The sequence below is a fragment of the Arachis hypogaea genome, chromosome 19 (assembly GCF_003086295.3).
Source record: "Arachis hypogaea cultivar Tifrunner chromosome 19, arahy.Tifrunner.gnm2.J5K5, whole genome shotgun sequence".
NCBI lineage: Eukaryota > Viridiplantae > Streptophyta > Magnoliopsida > Fabales > Fabaceae > Arachis > Arachis hypogaea.
Window position 1 is genome coordinate 135,752,904 of NC_092054.1, and position 21,386 is coordinate 135,774,289.

General features: G+C 41.0%; 1 long non-coding RNA gene across 1 annotated transcript; it reads right to left on the reverse strand.

The window, feature by feature from the left end:
• Positions 1 to 18,020: 18,020 nt before the first annotated feature.
• On the reverse strand, positions 18,021 to 20,359 carry LOC140181994 (uncharacterized). The gene is made up of 2 exons (XR_011877756.1): positions 20,225 to 20,359; positions 18,021 to 18,287 (listed from the first exon to the last, which is right to left on the reverse strand). It is a non-coding gene; the product is annotated as an uncharacterized lncRNA (long non-coding RNA).
• Between the last annotated feature and the right edge of the window lie 1,027 nt (positions 20,360 to 21,386).

The window sequence follows — 21,386 nt, forward strand, 5'->3', positions numbered from 1 at the left end:
TCAAAATGAGCACCAACAAGCTTCCAACCACAATCCAAGCTTTCAAATCCAATCCAACAAGCACAAATAAGTTCCAAAAGCTCCCAAAGCCACAATAATCAAACTATATACATATAAATCACCACAAATCAACCTAGGGTTCAACATAAGCATAATCTCACAAGGGTTTAAGAGCTTTTACCTTTTCCAACAGATTTGATAACACAAATCCAAAGCTAAGCAAGGATTAGAGCAAACCTAAACATCCAAAATCACAAAAACCCATTTAACCCAAAACTCTAATAAAACCCGAAATTTTGAAGAGAGAAACTGGGAAGATTTCGTGATTACCTTGAGGGTTTCTTGGGTGGGTTTTGTAGAGCTCTTCACAAGGAACGCGTAGCCGCAAACGGTGTGGCGATCGGAGCTCCGTAGCTCAAGATATGAGCTTGGGAAGTTTGAAGTGAATAGTAACAATGGTGAAAAGCTCTCACCTCTCTCCTCACTTCAGCTGCTGTTGTGTTTAGGTTATGAGGGTGAAAGTGGCTGAAATGGGTTCATTTAAGTGTATTTATATGTTGGGCTTGGGCCCAACTTGGGCCCGGTCCAACCTGTTAGCATTTTTAGCCCGTTTGGCCTAACTTCGGGCCAAATCTTTAAAATTAAAGCCCGGTTTTCCATTTCTAATATTTTTCTAAGGTTTTTTGACGGTTTTCACTTTTCTCGTGCGGTACCAGGCAGACTTGAACCAGTTCAACCAGTTTAACTGCCGGTTCGCGATTTTTCACAATTTTTCGTAGAAAGCACATTTTCTGACTCAGAAAGACTCACTGAGTCCAAAAATCACCTTTAAATCCCCAAATTCTCTCTCTAACTTTTTGGAATCTAATTTGGGAAATTAATCACTTAATTAACCGGTTGATTAGTTTCGGTTCTTACATTCTCTCCCCCCCCCCCAAATAAGAAATTTTCCCTCAAAATTTGAATTACCTGAGAAAAGCTCGGGATAATCCTTTCGCATCTCAGACTCCAATTCCCAAGTGTGCTCTTCTACTCCTGCTCGCTCCCAAGCAACTTTAACCAATGGGACATCCTTTCCTCGCAGCTTCTTCACACTAGTGTCATCGATCCTCACTGGTGTCACTTGGAGAGTCAAGTTCTCTTTCAACTTGACCGATTCAGGCTCCAACACATGAGCCGCATCCGACGTGTATTTACGGAGCTGTGACACGTGGAATACGTCATGCAAGTTAGACAGATGAGGTGGCAAAGCTACTTGATATGCCACCGGCCCGAATCTCTTCAAAACCTCAAACGGTCTTATATATCTTGGGTTCAACTTCTTGGTCTTGATTGCTCTTCCAATCCCAGTTGTTGGTGTAACCCTAAGGAATACGTGTTCTCCCACTTCAAACTCTAAGGGTTTCCTTCTCTGATCCGCATAACTCTTCTGTCGACTTTGGGCAGTTAAAATCCTTGCACGAATCTTCTTAATGTTCTCATTAGTCTCTGCTATCAAATCTGGACCCAAAACACTTACTTCTCCAAATTCATACCAACAAAGTGGAGACTAACACTTTCGTCCATACAAAGCCTCATACGGAGCCATCCCAATGCTTGCATGAAAGCTGTTGTTATATGCGAACTCCACCAATGGCATGTAACGATCCCAACTCCCGGGTTGATCCAACACACATGCTCTCAGCATATCTTCCAACGTTTGAATAGTCCTTTCCGATTGTCCATCTGTTTGTGGATGATACGCCGTACTAAGACATAGCTTCGTACCGAAAGCTCTTTGGAAAGCTCCCCAAAACCTTGATGTGAATCAGGGATCACGGTCCGATACTATGCTTGACGGCACACCATGCAACCTCACTATCTCCTTGATGTATAATCTTGCCAATTCCTCCATAGAACAGTTTAGTCGGATAGGCAGAAAATGAGCGGATTTGGTTAAGCGATCTACGATCACCCAAATCGCATCAAACCCCGACCTAGTCCTCGGTAAACCGGTAACAAAATCCATAGCAATTCCTTCCCACTTCCACTGAGGAATCTCAAGTGGTTGTAGCATTCCTGACGGTTTTTGATGCTCTATCTTCACTTTCTGGCAGGTCAAACATTTGGATACCACTGTAGCTACATCACCCTTCATCCCCGGCCACCAGAACATCTTCTTCAAGTCATAATACATCTTCGTGCTCCCGGGATGAATAGAAAATCCACTGTTGTGAGCCTCCAACAGCAAGTCTCGCCTCAAACTCCCAACATCTGGTATGCAAATCCTTCCCTTGTATCTCCATAAGCCTTCATCATCCTTAGTGAATTCTTCGCGTCTCTTATCACCAACTGGTTGAAACAATTACTGAAACTTCTGCTCATCTTGCTGCGCCCTTTGTATTTCTAATTTAAACGTGCTTGAAATCTGTAACTGGTTCAAACAAGCTCTTCCGGCAACTTCACTAATATCCAGCTTAAGATCTACAAACTTATCCACTAGTTCTTCTTCCTTGATTCTCATCCAAGCAATTGTTAAAGATTTTTGACTCAAAGCGTCAGCTACCACGTTCGCCTTTCCAGGGTGATAACTCAACTCGAAATCATAATCTTTAAGCAACTCCATCCACCTTCTCTGGCGCATATTTAGCTCTTTCTTATCAAAGATGTACTTGAGACTCTTATGATCAGAAAAGACGCTAAACCTTACTCCGTATAAGTGGTGTCTCCAAATCTTCAATGCAAACACAATTGCCGCTAATTCCAAGTCATGAATGGGGTAATTCACCTCATGCGGTCTCAGCTGACGCGATGCGTAAGTGGTGCACGAATTGTAAATCACACTTTTTACAACTCGTACCACTAACCAGCAAGCGCACTGGGTCGTCCAAGTAATACCTTACGTGAGTAAGGGTCGATCCCACGAAGATTGTTGGCTTGAAGTAATCTATGGTTATATTGTAACTCTTAGTCAGGAAAACAATAAAATAATTCACTTATCAATTTTGATTGCAAGGAATAAAAGGGGCAGAACACAAATTATACTTGTATGCACTGATGGAGAATATGTTGGAGTTTTGGAGATGCTTTGTCTTCTGGAATTCTGCTTTCCTCTATTTTCTGATTCACGCACGCACGTCCTCCTATGACAAACTGTGTGTTGGTGGATCACCGTTGTCAATGGCTACCATCCATTCTTCCAGTGATAAGGGTCCAAATGCGCTGTCACCGCACGGCTAATCATCTGCAGGTTCTCAATCGTACCGGATAGGATTTACTATCCTTTTGCGTCTGTCACTACGCCCAGCACTCTCGAGTTTGAAGTTCGTTACAGTCATTCAATCCCTGAATCCTACTCGGAATACCACAGACAAGGTTTAGACTTTCCAGATTCTCTTGAATGCTGCCATCAATCTAGCTTATACCACGAGGATTCTGATTAAGAGATCCAAGAGATATTCATTCATTCTATAGTGGAACGGAAGTGGTTGTCAGGCACTCGTTCGTGGGGGAATGATGATGATTGTCACGTTCATCATATTCACATTGAAGTGCGAATGGATATCTTAGATAGGAACACGCATGTTTGAATGGAAAACAGAATTACTTGCATTAATTCATTGAGACACAGCAGAGCTCCTCACCCCCAACAATGGAGTTTAGAGACTCATGCCGTCAAAAGGTACAAAGTTCAAATCTAAAATGTCATGAGGTACAAAACAAGTCTCTAAAAGTTGTTTAAATACTAGACTAGTAAACTAGGTTTACAGAAAACGAGTAAACTGAGATGGATGGTGCAGAAATCCACTTCTGGGGCCCACTTGGTGTGTGATGGGGCTGAGACTTAAGCTAATCACGTGCATAGGGCTGTTTTAGGCGTTCAACGCCAGCTTTGGATCCAATTCTGGCGTTGAACTCCAACTCCTAACTTGTTTCTGGCGTTGGACGCCAAACAGCAGCATGGAACTGGCGTTGAACGCCAGTTTACGTCGTCTATCCTTGAGAAAAGTATAGACTATTATATATTGCAGGAAAGCCCTGGATGTCTACTTTCCAACGCAATTGGAAGCGTACCATTTGGAGTTCTGTAGATCCAGAAAATCCACTTTGAGTGCAGGGAGGTCAGAATCCAACAGCATCAGCAGTCCTTTTTCAGCCTGAATAAGATTTTTGCTCAGCTCCCTCGATTTCAGCCAGAAAATACTTGAAATCACAAAAAAACATACAAACTCATAGTAAAGTCCAGAAATATGAATTTTGCCTAAAATCTACTGAAAATAAACTAAAAACTAACTAAAACACACTAAAAACTATATGAAATTAACCCCAAAAAGCGTATAAAATATCCGCTCATCACAACACCAAACTTAAACTGTTGCTTGTCCTCAAGCAACTAGATAAATAAAATAGAATACAAATAATTTTAAGAAGCAACAATATCTCAGAGTTTTTTTTTTTTAGAGTGAAGCTCAGATTCTAATTAGATGAGCGGGACTAGTAGCTTTTTGCTTCTGAACAGTTTTGGCACCTCACTTTATCCATTGAAGCTCAGAGTGATTGGCATCTATAGGAACTCAGAATTCAAATAGTGATGTTGATTCTCCTAGTTTAGTATGTTGATTCTTGAACACAGCTACTTTATGAGTCTTGGCCGTGGCCCTAAGCACTTTGTTTTCCAGTATTACCACTGGATACATAAATGCCACAGACACATAATTGGGTGAACCTTTTCAGATTGTGACTCAACTTTGCTAAAGTCCCCAATTAGAGGTGTCCAGGGTTCTTAAGCACACTCTTCTTTTTGCTTTGGACCTTGACTTTAACCGCTCAGTCTCAAGTTTTCACTTGACACCTTCACGCCACAAGCACATGGTTAGGGACAGCTTGGTTTAGCCGCTTAGGTCAGGATTTTATTCCTTTAGGCCCTCCTATCCACTGATGCTTAAAGCCTTGGAATCCTTTTTATTTACCCTTGCCTTTTGGTTTTAAGGGTTATTAGCTTTTTCTGCTTGCTTTTTTTTTCCTGCAAGCTTTGTTCTTTGCTGCTTTTTCTTGCTTCAAGAATCATTTTTATGATTTTTCAAATTATCAATAACATGTCTCATGTTCATCATTCTTTCAAGAGCCAACATATTTAACAGTCTTAAACATCAAATTCAAAAGACATATGCACTGTTCAAGCATTCATTCAGAAGACAGAAAGCATTGCCACCACATGTAAATAATTAGAATTTATCTTAAAAACTCAAAAAATATTGCCTCTTATTCTAAAGAAATTCTTCTATTTTATTCATGTTTAATGATGATGATAAAATTAAATTATAGCTTAATTGGGGATAAAATCAAAAATATAGATACTAATTACTACTATATGACTTCTAAGGTAAAACTAATAAAAACAGTTGTCACAGAGTTAAGGCTAAGATTAGAATTTAACAACCTTTGTTCTGGGAGGTGGATGTTCCTTTAATCTGCGGGGTGCTTAGTCCTTCAAGAGATAATTTCTGGCGCTTCAATTCCCTTAGATCACGCCCTTGCTCCTCCTGTTCTTTAAGCAAATAGCAAAGAATGCTACTTTGTTCCTTCTGTTCTTTCTGTATTTGTTCCATAGCTTCTTGCATCTTAGTAATAGATGTTTCCAGATACTCCCAGTATTCAGATTGAGGGATTTCTGGGAGAATTTCCTGTGTTCGCTTCTTGATGGGGTCATCCTGTATTTGTTGTTTTTCCATTGATGCTTTGGTGATTGGCCGCTCAACTGAGATATACTCAGTTATTCCCATCCTTACTCCAGCGTCTTTGCAGGGCATAAAAATCAAGCTTGGATAAGCCAACTTGGCATCTTTGGAATTTTTGTTTGCAATTTTGTAGAATTCAGTTGAAATCAGTTGATGAACTTCCACTTCTTTTCCCATCATGATGCAATGGATCATCACCGCTCTTCTAATAGTGACTTCAGAATGGTTGCTAGTGGGCAGCAGAGAATGCCCAATGAAGTCCAGCCATCCTCTGGCGACTGGTTTGAGATCTTCTTTTTTGAGTTGAATTGGGACACTCTTCGTGCTGGTGGTCCACTGGCTCCAGGGATACATATATCCTCTAGAATCTTATCCAGGCCCTTGTCTGTTCTCATCATTCTCCTATTGAAGGAGTCTGGATCATCTTTCAGCTGAGGCAGCTTTAAGATCTCCCTAATCTTGTCAGGATGGGTATGAACAATCTTTCCTCTGACCAAGGTCCGATAGTCATAGATAGCAGATCCAGATAGTCTTTGCCTGTCTGTATGCCATATATTAGCATAGAACTCCTGGACCATATTCCTTCCCACTTTCGTTTCAGGATTAGCTAGGATCTCCCAGTTCCTGATTCGAATTTCTCCTGGATCTCCAGATATTCGTCTTCTTTCAGATCGAATCTAACTTCCGGGATCACTGATCTTAGACCCATTATTTTGTAATAATGGTCTGAATGTTCTTTAGTTAAGAACTTCCCTTGATTCCAAAGTGGTTTTGGAATGCTTTCTTTCTTGCCTCTTGGAGTGGGTTGTTTTCCTTTAGGAGCCATGATCTTAGTGATCACGGATAAGCACACCAAACTTAGAGGTTTGCTTGTCCTCAAGCAAAAAGAAAAGAAAGGAGAGGGAGAGAAGGAGAGCTAGGTGCAATGGTGGATGGGAGGGGAGGGAGGCCAAACCCATATTTAAAGGGAGAGGGGGTGGGTTTTCGAAAATAGGAAGAAAGATAAGATAGAAGATATGATTTTTAGAAAAAAATATGATAAGAAAAGATATGATTTAAAATTGAAAAGATATGAAAGATATTTGAAAAAGATAGATTTGGAATTTTGAAAAAGATAGTATGGAGATTTGAAAAAGATGTTGCTTAGTTGAAAAGATTTTTGAATGAAAAGAGAGAGATTTATTTTGAAAATTTTGAAAAAGAGTTGAGTTGGATTGAAAAAAAAAGGATTTATGCTTATGGATTAAGATACATTTAATATTTTTAAAGAAGGGTTTTTAGAAATCAGGGTTCTTAACATGTTTATGCAAGAAATCATGAATTGAAACATGAAAATTAGGATTAAAATGAAAAATATGAAGAAAAAACGAATTTACCTCCTCCCCACCATCCTGGCGTTTGAACGCCCAAACGCTGCATGTTTTAGGCGTTCAACGCCCAAATGCTGCCTTTCCTGGGCGTTCAACGCCCAGTTGTTGCTTCTTTCTGGCGTTGAACGCCAGGAACTCCTTTATCACTGGGCATTTTTCTGAACGCCCAGGACGCTGTAAATCTGGCGTTAAACGCCCAGAAGGAGCTTCTTTCTGGCGTTCAACGCCCAGAAGATGCTTCTTTCTGGCGTTTAACGCCCAGATGGCTATCCTTACTGGCATTCAACGCCCAGTGGATGCCTCTTTTGGGTGTTGAACGCCCAAAACAGATTTTTACTGGCATTTTCTTGCCAGTGAGCTCTTTTTCTCTATTTTGTGTACAGAATCCTTCTGTAACCCTGTGAATTTATACAATTGACTCTTTACCTTAGTATCAGTGAACTTTATATAAACAAAAAAATCAAGAATAGGGCAAAATGCTTAGAGGAAGTGATGCCCCATGGCTGGGTTGCCTCCCAGCAAGCGCTTCTTTATTGTCTTTAGCTGGACCTTGCTGAGCTTTTAATCTAGCTTCAGCCTTGAGCACTCTTGCTCAATATTGCCTTCAAGATAGTGCTTGATTCTCTGTCCATTAACAATGAACTTCTTATCGGAATCAATATCTTGAAGCTCCACATAACCATATGGTGATACACTTGTAATCACATATGGTCCCCTCCACCGGGACTTCAGTTTCCCGGGGAATAGCATGAGCCTAGAGTTAAACAACAGAACCTTTTGTCCTGGTTCAAAGATTCTAGATGACAGCTTTCTGTCATGCCACTTTTTTATTTTTCTTTATAAAGCTTGGCATTTTCAAAAGTAGTGAATCTGAATTCCTCTAGCTCATTTAGCTGGAGCAATCTTTTTTCTCCAGCTAATTTGGCATCAAAGTTTAGGAATCTGGTTGCCCAGTAGGCTTTATATTCCAGTTCCACGGGCAGGTGACATGCCTTACCATACACAAGTTGGTATGGAGAGGTCCCTATAGGAGTCTTGAATGCTGTTTTGTATGCCCACAGAGCATCATCCAAGCTTCTTGCCCAATCCTTTCTACGGGTACTTACAGTCCGTTCTAGGATTCTTTTTAGCTCTCTGTTAGAGACTTCAGCTTGCCCATTAGTCTGTGGATGATATGGAATCGCCACCTTGTGGCGAATCCCATACCGGACCATGGTAGAGCAAAGCTGTTTGTTGCAGAAGTGAGTGCCCCATCACTGATTAGTACTCTAGGGACCCCAAACTTGCTGAAGATATATTTCTGGAGGAACTTCAGCACTGTTTTAGTATCATTGGTGGGTGTGGCAATGGCCTCTACCCATTTTGATACGTAGTCAACTGCCACCAGAATATAAGTGTTTGAGTATGATGGTGGGAAAGGTCCCATGAAGTCAATTCCCCATACGTCAAACAACTCAATCTCCAAGATCCCTTGTTGAGGTATGGCATAACCATGGGGCAGATTACCAGCTCTTTGGCAACTGTCACAGTTACGTACAAACTCTCGGGAATCTCTATAGAGTGTTGGCCAATAGAAACTACATTGGAGGACTTTGGTGGCTGTCCGCTCACCTCCGAAATGGCCTCCATATTGTGATCCATGGCAATGCCATAGGATCCTCTGTGCTTCTTCTCTAGGCACACATCTCCGGATTATTCCATCTGCACATCTCTTAAAGAGATAGGGTTCATCCCACAAGTAGTACTTTGCATCAGTAATTAGTTTTTTCTTTTGTTGCCTGTTATACTCTTTGGGTATGAACCTTGCGGCTTTATAGTTCGCAATGTCTGCAAACCATGGTGCTTCCTGAATGGCAAATAAATGCTCATCCAGAAAAGTCTCAGAGATCTCAAGAGAGGGGAGGGACGTCCCTTCTACTGGCTCTATCCGGGACAGATGATCAGCCACTTGGTTTTTTGTCCCTTTTCTGTCTCTTATTTCTATATCAAACTCTTGCAGAAGCAACACCCATCTTATGAGCCTGGGTTTTGAATCCTGCTTTGTGAGTAGATATTTAAGAGCAGCATGGTCAGTATACACAATCACCTTTGATCCTACTAAGTATGATCTAAACTTGTCAATGGCATAAACCACTGCAAGCAATTCTTTTTCTGTGGTTGTGTAATTTTTCTGGACATCATTTAAAACGCGGCTAGCATAACAAATGACGTGCAGAAGCTTGTCATGCCTCTGTCCCAGTACTGCACCAATGGTGTGATCACTAGCATCACACATTAGCTCAAATGGTAATGTCCAGTCTGGTGCAGAAATAACTGGTGCTGTGACCAGCTTGGCTTTCAGCGTTTCAAACGCCTGCAGACACTCTGTGTCAAATACAAATGGCGTGTCAGCAGCTAGCAGATTGCTCAGAGGTTTTGCGATTTTTGAAAAATCCTTTATAAACCTCCTATAGAATCCTGCATGTCCCAGAAAGCTTCTGATTGCCTTAACATTGGCAGGTGGTGGTAATTTTTCAATTACCTCTATTTTTGCTTGATCCACCTCTATTCCCTTGTTTGAAATTTTATGCCCAAGGAGAATCCCTTCAGTCACCATAAAGTGACATTTTTCCCAGTTTAAAACCAGGTTGGTCTCTTGGCATCTTTTCAGAACTAGTTTCAGGTGATCAAGACAGGAGCTGAATGAGTCTCCATATACTGAGAAGTCATCCATGAAGACTTCCAGGAATTTTTCCACCATATCAGAGAAAATAGAGAGCATGCATCTCTGGAAGGTTGCAGGCGCATTACATAGCCCAAATGGCATCCTTCTATAAGCAAACACTCCAGATGGACATGTGAATGTTGTTTTCTCTTGATCCTGGGAATCTACTACAATCTGGTTATAGCCTAAGTAGCCATCCAAAAAGCAGTAATAATCATGACTTGCCAGTCTTTCTAGCATCTGGTCTATGAATGGTAAAGGAAAATGATCCTTTCTGGTGGCTGTATTGAGCCTTCTGTAGTCAATACACATGCGCCACCCTGCAACTGTTCTTGTAGGAACCAGTTCATTCTTTTCATTATGAACCATTGTCATGTCTCCCTTTTTGGGGACAACTTGAACAGGGCTCACCCAGGGGCTATCAGAAATAGGATAAATAATCCCAGCCTCCAGTAATTTGGTGACCTCTTTCTGCACCACTTCCTTCATGGCTGGATTTAGCCACCTTTGTGGTTGAACCACTGGTTTAGCATTATCCTCTAATAAGATTTTGTGCATACATCTAGCTGGGCTTATGCCCTTAAGGTCACCTATGGACCACCCAAGAGCTGTCTTGTGTGTCCTTAGCACTTGAATAAGTGCTTCCTCTTCCTGTGGATTTAAAGCAGAGCTTATGATCACCGGAAAGGTGTCACCTTCTCCTAGAAATGCATATTTCAGGGATAGTGGTAATGGTTTGAGCTCGGGTTTAGGAGGTTTTTCCTCTGTCTGAGGAAATCTCAGAGGCTCTTTCATTTCCTCTGAATCCTCCAAATCAGGCTGAACATCTTTAAAGATGTCTTCCAACTCTGATTCGAGACTCTCAGCCATGTTGATCTCTTCTACCAAGGAGTCAATAAGATCAACTTTTATGTAGTCTTTTGATGTGTCTGGATGCTGCATGGCTTTGACAGCGTTCAACTTAAACTCATCATCATTGACTCTCAGGGTTATTTCCCCCTGTTGGACATCAATGAGAGTTCGTCCAGTTGCTAGGAAGGGTCTTCCTAGAATGAGAGTGGCACTCTTGTGCTCCTCCATTTCCAGCACTACAAAGTCAGTGGAAAAGGCGAATGGCTCAACTCTGACAATCATGTCTTCAATCATGCCTAATGGGTATTTAATGGAGCCATCAGCAAGTTGGAGACATATCCGGATTGGTTTAACTTCTTCAGTTAAACCAAGCTTTCTGATAGTGGATGCAGGTATTAGGTTGATGCTTGCCCCAAGATCACATAAAGCTGTCTTGGTGCAATTACCTTCTAATGTGCATGGTATGAGAAAACTCCCAGGGTCTTTAAGCTTTTCAGGAAAGCTTTTCAGAATGACCGCACTGCATTCTTCAGTGAGGAGAACTCTTTCAGTTTCTCTCCAATCCTTCTTATGACTCAAGATCTCTTTCATGAACTTGGCATAAGAAGGTATTTGCTCAAGTGCCTCTGCAAATGGAATCTTTATTTCAAGAGTCCTGAGATAATCTGCAAAGCGAGCAAATTGCTTATCCTGCTCCTCTTGGCGGAGTTTTTGAGGATAAGGTATCTTGGCTTTATATTCCTCAACCTTAGTTGCTGTAAGTTTATTTCCTACAGAAGTGGTTGAAGAAGCCTTTTTAGATGGGTTGTTATCAGCACTTGTGTGTGTCTGATCCCTCACTGGCAATTGAGTACCAGAGTTAGAAGCTGGAGTGACGTTAGACGCTAGCTCCTCATCTGTTCCTGGCGTTTGAACGCCAGAACTGTGCTTCTTTTGGGCGTTCAACGCCAGATCCTTGCTTGTTTCTGGCGTTGAATGCCAGTCCTGAGCATGGTCTGGGTGTTCAGCGCCAGCCTTCCACCCAACTTCTGGCGTTTTAGCGCCAGAATTATTTTTCCCTGGGCTCTTACTGTCCTCAGATGGATTTTGGGTGGTTTGCTCATTTCTTGGTTTCCTGCTGCTTTGAAGTGGGGTATTTAGTGCTTTCCCACTTCTTAGTTGAACTGCTTGGCATTCTTCTGTTATTTGTTTTGACAGCTGCTGCCTTGTTTGCTTTAATTATACTTCCATGTTTATATTAGCCATCCTTGTCTCTTGTAGTTTATCCTTGAATTCAGCTAAATGCTTTGTTAGAAAATCCAATTGCTGATTGAATTCAGCAGCTTGCTCTGTAGGACTGAGTTCAGCAGTTACTGTTTTAGCCTCTTCTTTCATGGAAGGGTCACTGCTTAAGTACAGATGCTGATTTCTAGCAACTGTATCAATGAGCTCTTGAGCTTCTTCAATTGTCTTTCTCATGTGGATAGATCCACCAGCTGAGCAATCTAAAGAGATCTTGAGCTCTCTTGTATCTCTCCCAGGCATCATAAAGAGATTCATTATCTCCTTGTTTAAAGCCTTGGATGTCCAGCCTTAGCTGTGTCATCCGTTTTGGAGGAAAGTATTGATTCATGAATTTTTCTGTCAGCTGTTTCCATGTCCTTATGCTAGCCTTAGGTTGGTTATTTAACCACCTCTTGGCTTGATCTTTTACAGCAAATGGAAATAGTAATAATCTATAGACATCCTGATCTACCTCCTTATCATGTACTATGTCAGCAATTTGTAAAAACTGTGCCAGAAACTCTGTAGGTTCTTCCTGTGGAAGACCGGAATACTGGCAGCTTTGCTGCACCATGATAATGAGCTGAGGATTCAACTCAAAGCTACTGACTCCAATGGAGGGTATGCAGATACTACTCCCATATGAAGCAGTAGAGGGGTTAGCATATGACCCCAGAGTCCTCCTGGACTGTTCATTTCCACTTAGATCCATGATGGAGAAAGGGAGATGATGTAAAATAAAATTTTTATTTTTATTTATTTATTTATTTATTTATTTAATTATTTCAAAAATAAAATAAATTAAAACAAAATAAATAAAAATAGGTGAAGATTTTTCGAAAAAATGAGGAGAGAGAAAGTGATCAAGAAGTTTTGAAAAAGATATGATTTGAAAAAGATTTTAAATTTTTGAAAAAAAAAATCTGAATTTTAAAAATAATTTTCGAAAATTTGTTTTTAAAAATAGAGAGAAAAGATATTTTTGAATTTAAAGAGGAAAGAGAGAAACGGTAAGATAGCCCAAGATTTAAAATTTTTAGATCTAATGCTCCTTGTTTTTGAAAATTTTGGAGGGAAAACACCAAGGAATACCAAACTTAAAAATTTTAAGATCAAGACGCAAGGAAAACTCAAGAACACTTTGAAGATTCACAAGAACACAAGAACATGAAGAAAGAACACCAAACTTAAAATTTTTAGAAAATCAAAATAAAATTTTCGAAAAACAAAGGAAAACCAACAAGAAAACACCAAACTTAAAGTTTGGCACGAGATTTAATAGAAAAATTATTTTTGAAAAATTTTTGAAAAGAAAATAAAAGACTCTGACCCAAAAGACAAAAATTTCCTAATCTAAGCAACAAGATTCACCGCCAGTTGTTCAAACTCAAACAATCCCCGGCAACAGCGCCAAAAACTTGGTGCACGAATTGTAAATCACACTTTTTACAACTCGTACCACTAACCAGCAAGTGCACTGGGTCGTCCAAGTAATACCTTACGTGAGTAAGGGTCGATCCCACGAAGATTGTTGGCTTGAAGTAATCTATGGTTATCTTGTAACTCTTAGTCAGGAAAACAATAAAATAATTCACTTATCAATTTTGATTGCAAGGAATAAAAGGGGCAGAACACAAATTATACTTGTATGCACTGATGGAGAATATGTTGGAGTTTTGGAGATGCTTTGTCTTCTGGAATTCTGCTTTCTTCTGTTTTCTGATTCACGCATGCACGTCCTCCTATGGAAAACTGTGTGTTGGTAGATCACCGTTGTCAATGGCTACCATCCATCCTTCCAGTGATAAGGGTCCAAATGCGCTGTCACCGCACGGCTAATCATCTGCAGGTTCTCAATCGTACCGGAATAGGATTTACTATCCTTTTGCGTCTGTCACTACGCCCAGCACTCTCGAGTTTGAAGCTCGTCACAGTCATTCAATCCCTGAATCCTACTCGGAATACCACAGACAAGGTTTAGACTTTCCAGATTCTCTTGAATGCTGCCATCAATCTAGCTTATACCACGAGGATTCTGATTAAGAGATCCAAGAGATATTCATTCATTCTATAGTGGAACAGAAGTGGTTGTCAGGCACGCGTTTGTGGGAGAATGATGATGATTGTCACGTTCATCATATTCACATTGAAGTGTGAATGGATATCTTAGATAGGAACACGCATGTTTGAATGGAAAACAGAATTACTTGCATTAATTTATTGAGACACAGCAGAGCTCCTCACCCCCAACAATGGATTTTAGAGACTCATGCCATAAAAAGGTACAAAGTTCAGATCTAAAATGTCATGAGGTACAAAACAAGTCTCTAAAAGTTGTTTAAATACTACACTAGTAAACTAGGTTTACAGAAAATGAGTAAACTGAGATGGATGGTGCAGAAATCCACTTCTGGGGCCCACTTGGTGTGTGCTGGGGCTGAGACTTAAGCTAATCACGTGTATAGGGCTGTTTTGGGTGTTCAACGCCAGCTTTGGATCCAATTCTGGCGTTGAACTCCAACTCCTAACTTGTTTCTGGCGCTGGACGCCAGATAGCAGCATAGAACTGGCGTTGAATGCCAGTTTATGTCATCTATTATTGAGAAAAGTATGGACTATTATATATTTCTGAAAAGCCCTGGATGTCTACTTTCCAACACAATTCGAAGCGCGCCATTTGGAGTTCTGTAGCTCCAGAAAATCCACTTTGAGTGCAGGGAGGTCAGAATCCAACAGCATCAGCAGTCCTTTTTCAGCCTGAATCAAATTTTTGCTCAGCTCCCTCGATTTCAGCCAGAAAATACCTGAAATCACAGAAAAACACACAAACTCATAGTAAAGTCCAGAAATATGAATTTTTCCTAAAAGCTACTGAAAATAAACTAAAAACTAACTAAAACACACTAAAAACTATATGAAATTAACCCCAAAAAGCGTATAAAATATCCGCTCATCAGTAAGCCACTACATTCCGATGTTGCATCAACACACAACCCAAACCCTTCAAAGAAGCATCACAATATACCTCAAATGGTTCACGCGGTTCCGGTAGGATTAGAACAGGTGCTGAAGTTAATCTCTGCTTTAACGTTTGAAAACTTTCTTCGCACTCCGACGTCCACTCGAACGGCACTTCTTTCCTTGTCAACTTTGTCATTGGTAGCGCAATCCGGGAAAATCCTTCGATAAATCTCCGGTAATATCCGGCTAAACCCAAAAAGCTTCTGACTTCCGTCACAGTCGTCGGTCTTTCCCATTCCATCACCGCTTCTACTTTAGAAGGATCTACAGCTATTCCTCCCTTACTCACCACGTGGCCTAAGAACTTTACTTCCTCCTTCCAGAACTCGCACTTTGACAACTTAGCGTACAACTTCTGCTCCTTTAAGATTTGCAGTACAATCCTCAAGTGTTCCTCATGCTCCTTTACCGTCTTAGAGTAAACTAAGATGTCATCTATGAAAACCACCACGAATTTGTCCAAAAAGGGACGAAACACTCTGTTCATGTAATCCATGAAAATAGCAGGTGCATTCGTTAACCCAAAAGACATTACCGCAAACTCGTAGTGTCCATAGCGTGTTCTAAAGGCAGTCTTAGGGATACCATCTTCCTTCACTCTTATCTGGTGGTAACCGGATATCAAATCAATCTTGGAAAACACTCCAGGTCCTTGCAATTGATCCATCAAGTCATCTATCCTTGGCAGCGGGTACTTGTTCTTTACTGTCACTTTATTTAATTGTCGGTAATCCACACACAAACGCATCCCTCCATCTTTCTTCTTCACCAATAAAACTGGCACTCCCCACGGTGATACACTTGGTCGAATGAACCTCTTATTCAGAAGCTCTTCCAACTGAGTCTTTAGCTCTGCCAGCTCTATAGGAGCCATTCTATACGGTGCAATCGATACTGGTCCAGCTCCCGGCACCAATTCAATTGCAAACTCAATTTCCCTTTGAGGTGGGAACTCAGGGATATCTTCCGGGAACACTTCTGGAAAAACTCTAACCACCAGAATTTGATCTAAGTTCTGGGCATCGCCCAACGCATTAGCAGCCAACAGAATATAACCCTGACACTCCTCCCCACTATAATGCACCATTACAGAGTTCAGGTAATACCCCGTAGCTACCACTGCTCCATTTTCTCCTTCCGGCATAAACCGAATTGTCCGTTCAAAGCAATCCAACAAAATCCGGTTCTTCGACAACCAATCAAACCCCAAAATCATCTCCAGCCCCACCATTGGTAAATAGATCAAATCGTGTACAAAGTCTCTACCCTAAAGCTTGAAACCTACTTGTCTACAACCTGACCTAGTCATAACTGTTTGATGCGGAGTATGTACATGTAGATCAAAAGGTAACTCTGATACTTTCAAGCCTAATTCCTCAACTTTAGCAAATGAAATAAACGAATGCGAAGCTTCAGTATCATATAATGCAACTGAGGATTTATCACCAATTAGACATATACCTTTCATCAAAGGATCCGCCTTGGAAGCATCCTTGGCATTCACAGCAAAGACTCGACCTTAATGCTGACTCTGGCCCGCATTCTGATTCCTCCCACGAGGGCAATCCCTCGCAATGTGGCCAGGTAACCCACACTTGAAGCAACCACCTAAACCAATCTTACATGAGTCATAAGGGTGAAAACGTCCACAACGATCACAAGCTAAATCCGGAGAACTCTTACTCTGATTTCCTCTGCCTTTAGTATACTGAAACTGATTCTGATTGTTCTTTCTGAAGCCCCCTTGGCCTTGAGGAGTATATCCCCTTCTTTTGAAGCTTTGTCCTCTAGGATGAAAATACTTGCCACGCCCACGACTAGAGCTCCCTCCATGAGTGTCCTTAGATGCCGCCACTGTCTTGGCATACTCCTCCACTACCCTTGCTTTGTTCACCAAGTTGGAGAAGACACAGATCTCCATAGGAGCCACAGCAATCATAATGTTGTCCTTTAAGCCCCTTTGGTACTTAATGCACCTCCAGCTCTCGAAAGTCTCCGGGTCACCCTGACATACCCAAGAAAACCTACAAAGCTCTTCGAACTTGTTGGTGTACTCTGCCACAGACATGGAACCTTGCTTCAGCTGCATTAGCTCCATCTCCTTTGCTTCCCTTGCAGACTCAGGAAAGTATTTCTTGTAGAAAGCCGTTTGGAACACCTCCCATGGAATGTCGGCGTTTTGAAGCTGTAGCAAACGACACTTAGCTTGCCACCAGGGCTGGGCCTCTCCCGCTAGCTGATAAGCGGCAAACTCTACATATTGATTGAGAGGAACATGTTGCGCCTGTAAAGCACGCTCTATAGCCTGGAACCAGTGGTCCACTTCAATAGGATCTGTGGATCCTCAAAAAGTTGGCGAATGAACCTTGAGGAACGTCGCCAGGGTCATCAGAACTCTTCCTGTGTTATCGCTGTTACCCTCAGCATTATCATTGGTATTCCCTTCGCCATTCCCATTCCCATTTCCATTGCCATTTCCAGTCGGTTGGCCCAATCTCTGCACTGCTTGCAGAGTCGCAGCAGCATTAGCTTCCATGGTGTTAGCAAGATTCGCCATCGCCGCCATGAATTCGGCGTGATTGTTAGCTGGTTGCTCATTCCTACTTCCCCGTGTACGCGTTCAACCTCGCCTGCGAGTAGCCATGTAGGATTCCTGTCTACACCAAACAATAGATATCAAGGTGATCAGTCTCAATATCAAAAGTTTAGTGCTTCAATTATCCCAAACAGGCACTCACAAACAAGCATGCTATGCATATATCAAACCGATAACCTAATAGCATCAAAGAAAAGACACACAGAGTATGCAATGAAGCACAATCGGTCCATCCCTCAGGCTCACGAGTACGAACCGCTCTGATACCACTAAATGTAACACCCTAATTAGCCTAAGCCTTACCTCGCGTCGTAAAGCCAAGGTCAATCAGAGATTACGACAGTTCTAAACTCATACATAATATATATATATATATATATATAGAAAGAATAGTATAATCTAGAAGCCCGATGAAAGATATAGCTCAAAAACAGAATTTCGAAGCACAAACGTACTAACGGAGCTACTAGCTTAAGGCATAAGAAACAGAGAAGATATAACAAAAGATAAGTATATAATATCATAGGGAACTAGTCACGACTCGCGGAGTTTAAGCCGGCTAGCCATATACTGATATACAAAACCATACAGTGAAAACAGCTTATACAAGTTTTGTTCTCTCAAATACATGCCTCTAGGCAAAACAAAATACAAAAGGAGAGATGTATAAATAAAATAAACCAAAAAGAACTCCAAAATGATCCAAGATTCTCCGCTCCTGTCACCAACCAAAGCAACTCACCGAGGTGGGTTGCGACCTGCATCTGAAAAACACAACAACAATATGGTATGAGAACCGGCGGTTCTCAGTATGGTAACAGTTCCCAGTGATATAGGATATAAGACCCCGGGACGCCAAAGGCAATCCTAAGCTTCATATCAATCACAAGATTCAACTTAAAGCATTCTAAAACATTTAAGCATAATATACCAACTTGACTTAAATAAACCAGGTTATCTATCTTAAGGGATTTCTATTCTAACCAAACACCGCTGTCCCACAGTCTTCACCAACCGATCCTCCATGCGATCCCATCGCCACCGCCTTCCGAACCTCCTCAATCCCAGCAGAAAACACAGATAATGTTCAAAGCAAGTAAAGCACAAGTAGTAGCATATATGGCAAATAATTCAGATAGCAAGTAAGCATGTTATTCAATTAGGCAAACCATTACAAGTAGACAAAGCATACAAGCAGATAGGAAATGCATATGATGAATGCCTGCCCTACTGGCTGTGATATCACATTGTCGGTTCAACTGCCAACCCGACACATCTCCATGGAGACGTCGCCCTTCGGATTTCTCATATGGGAACCCCCGAGATATAGTGCCCGGATCACTGTCCAAGTACCGGCGCCTGCTCGCCCTATAGATCCGAAGGGATGTGAGCGGGATATTCTTGCCTCAGACCTCACATCTCAACGTAAGCGGGATTAACCACCGACCTTACGCTGCCGCCGCTACCTCGATAGGCGGGATTAACCACCGTCCCTGCCAAGCGCATAGCGTCCTAAAATATCATGTAAAAATATTATTTCAATGGTTTTCAAAAGTATTTTCAGCATACATAGATCCATCACTTTAATCCGAGTCCCCGACTCATCTCAACCACTGTCCCTTTTAACTCAGTTTCCAAATACCAAAAGTCTATCATTCCTCATCTCATATACCAATCATCCTTCACCTAACGTCAAACCATTCTCAGCACGCCAGAAACCTAGGCCTCCGTTTTCTAATTTACCTTAAAATCATGTACTAGAGCCCTTAATTTATATCCCATGTTCTAATACTCAAAACTAGGCCCAAACATCTTAAAATGATGTTATAGAAGCTTACAACCTTGTTGAAAAAGCAAAATAGTTGAAAACAAATAAATTTTTGAGAAACAGGACGTGTGCACCCGCACATATCAGAAGTAATGAAATTCTGCAACTTTGGAAAATTTCAGATTTTTAACACCAACTTTGAATGATCATAACTTCCTCTACCAAATTCTAATTTTTTACAAACTTTATATCGATTCGAACAGTTTTCAATAAGCTTTAATGCTAAACTAATTTCAATAGATTTTGAAAACCAAGACATAAGTTATGATTAGACAAAGTTCACCAAAAGTCAACTTTTACCAAGACTCACAAGAATCTCAATTTACCAACTTTCATAACCCAATCCAACCAAAACCACATCAATTCTATCACATATTAGAATTTACCATTTTCCATATCCAATTTACCACTCCACCATATATAATCATCAATTCTCACTATCAAATACATAATAATAGCCTTACTAACCATCATCATTATTAATTTCAACATCAAACTCCAACATCATACTATCAACATCAATATAACCATTTATCAACAATCCCAACACTCACCTTCAATTACCAAAAATATCAATATTTATCATCCATTATCAACTACATCAACAAACCCTCATCAACAACAATAAATCATACATCCCTCATCAACCTGTATAATCATTAAATTCCAACAACATCATTATTCATCATCAATCATTAACTACCGACAATTCTCCATAATCATCCTTAATCATAATATTCCAAGGATACCAACAATTAACATCAATTTACACATAATTATTCATACACCAACAACATTCAATCCTATCTTAGGGTCAACTAGCCTAAGTGTCCATGAATATTATATACTACATAGAGGAAACCGAAACCATACCTTGGCCGATTCCCTTTATGCACCCAAACTCAAAATGAGCACCAACAAGCTTCCAACCACAATCCAAGCTTTCAAATCCACTCCAACAAGCACAAATAAGTTCCAAAAGCTCCCAAAGCCACAATAATCAAACTATATACATATAAATCACCACAAATCAACCTAGGGTTCAACATAAGCATAATCTCACAAGGGTTTAAGAGCTTTTACCTTTTCCAACAGATTTGATAACACAAATCCAAAGCTAAGCAAGGATTAGAGCAAACCTAAACATCCAAAATCACAAAAACCCATTTAACCCAAAACTCTAATAAAACCCAAAATTTTGAAGAGAAAAACAGGGAAAATTTCGTGATTACCTTGAGGGTTTCTTGGGTGGGTTTTGTAGAGCTCTTCACAAGGAACGCGTAGCCGCAAACGGTGTGACGATCGGAGCTCCGTAGCTCAAGATATGAGCTTGGGAAGTTTGAAGTGAATAGTAACAATGGTGAAAAGCTCTCACCTCTCTCCTCACTTCAGCTGCTGTTGTGTTTAGGTTATGAGGGTGAAAGTGGCTGAAATGGGTTCATTTAAGTGTATTTATATGTTGGGTTTGGGCCCAACTTGGGCCCGGTCCAACCCGTTAGCGTTTTTAGCCCGTTTGGCCTAACTTCGGGCCAAATCTTTAAAATTAAAGCCCGGTTTTCCATTTCTAATATTTTTGTAAGGTTTTTTGACGGTTTTCACTTTTCTCGTGTGGTACCAGGCAGACTTGAACCGGTTCAACCGGTTCAACTGCCGGTTCGCGATATTTCACGGTTTTTCGTAGAAAGCACATTTTCTGACTCAGAAAGACTCACTGAGTCCAAAAATCACCTTTAAATCCCCAAATTCTCTCTCTAACTTTTTAGAATCTAATTTGGGCAATTAATCACTTAATTAACCAGTTGATTAGTTGCGGTTCTTACATACGCACGCACACCCCAGGGCAAGTCTTCTGTTGGTGGCGCCAGCACAGGTGGGGCACTCGCACACCAAGTAATCTGTGCGCACACACGCATACGTGCATACGCACACGTCCTGCTTTCTTTTTCCAGCCGTGCGCACGCACACACCTGTGCGTGCGCATGCACACGTCCTATTTTTCAGCACCTTTATTTTTCTATTCTAAACATTGTTTTAA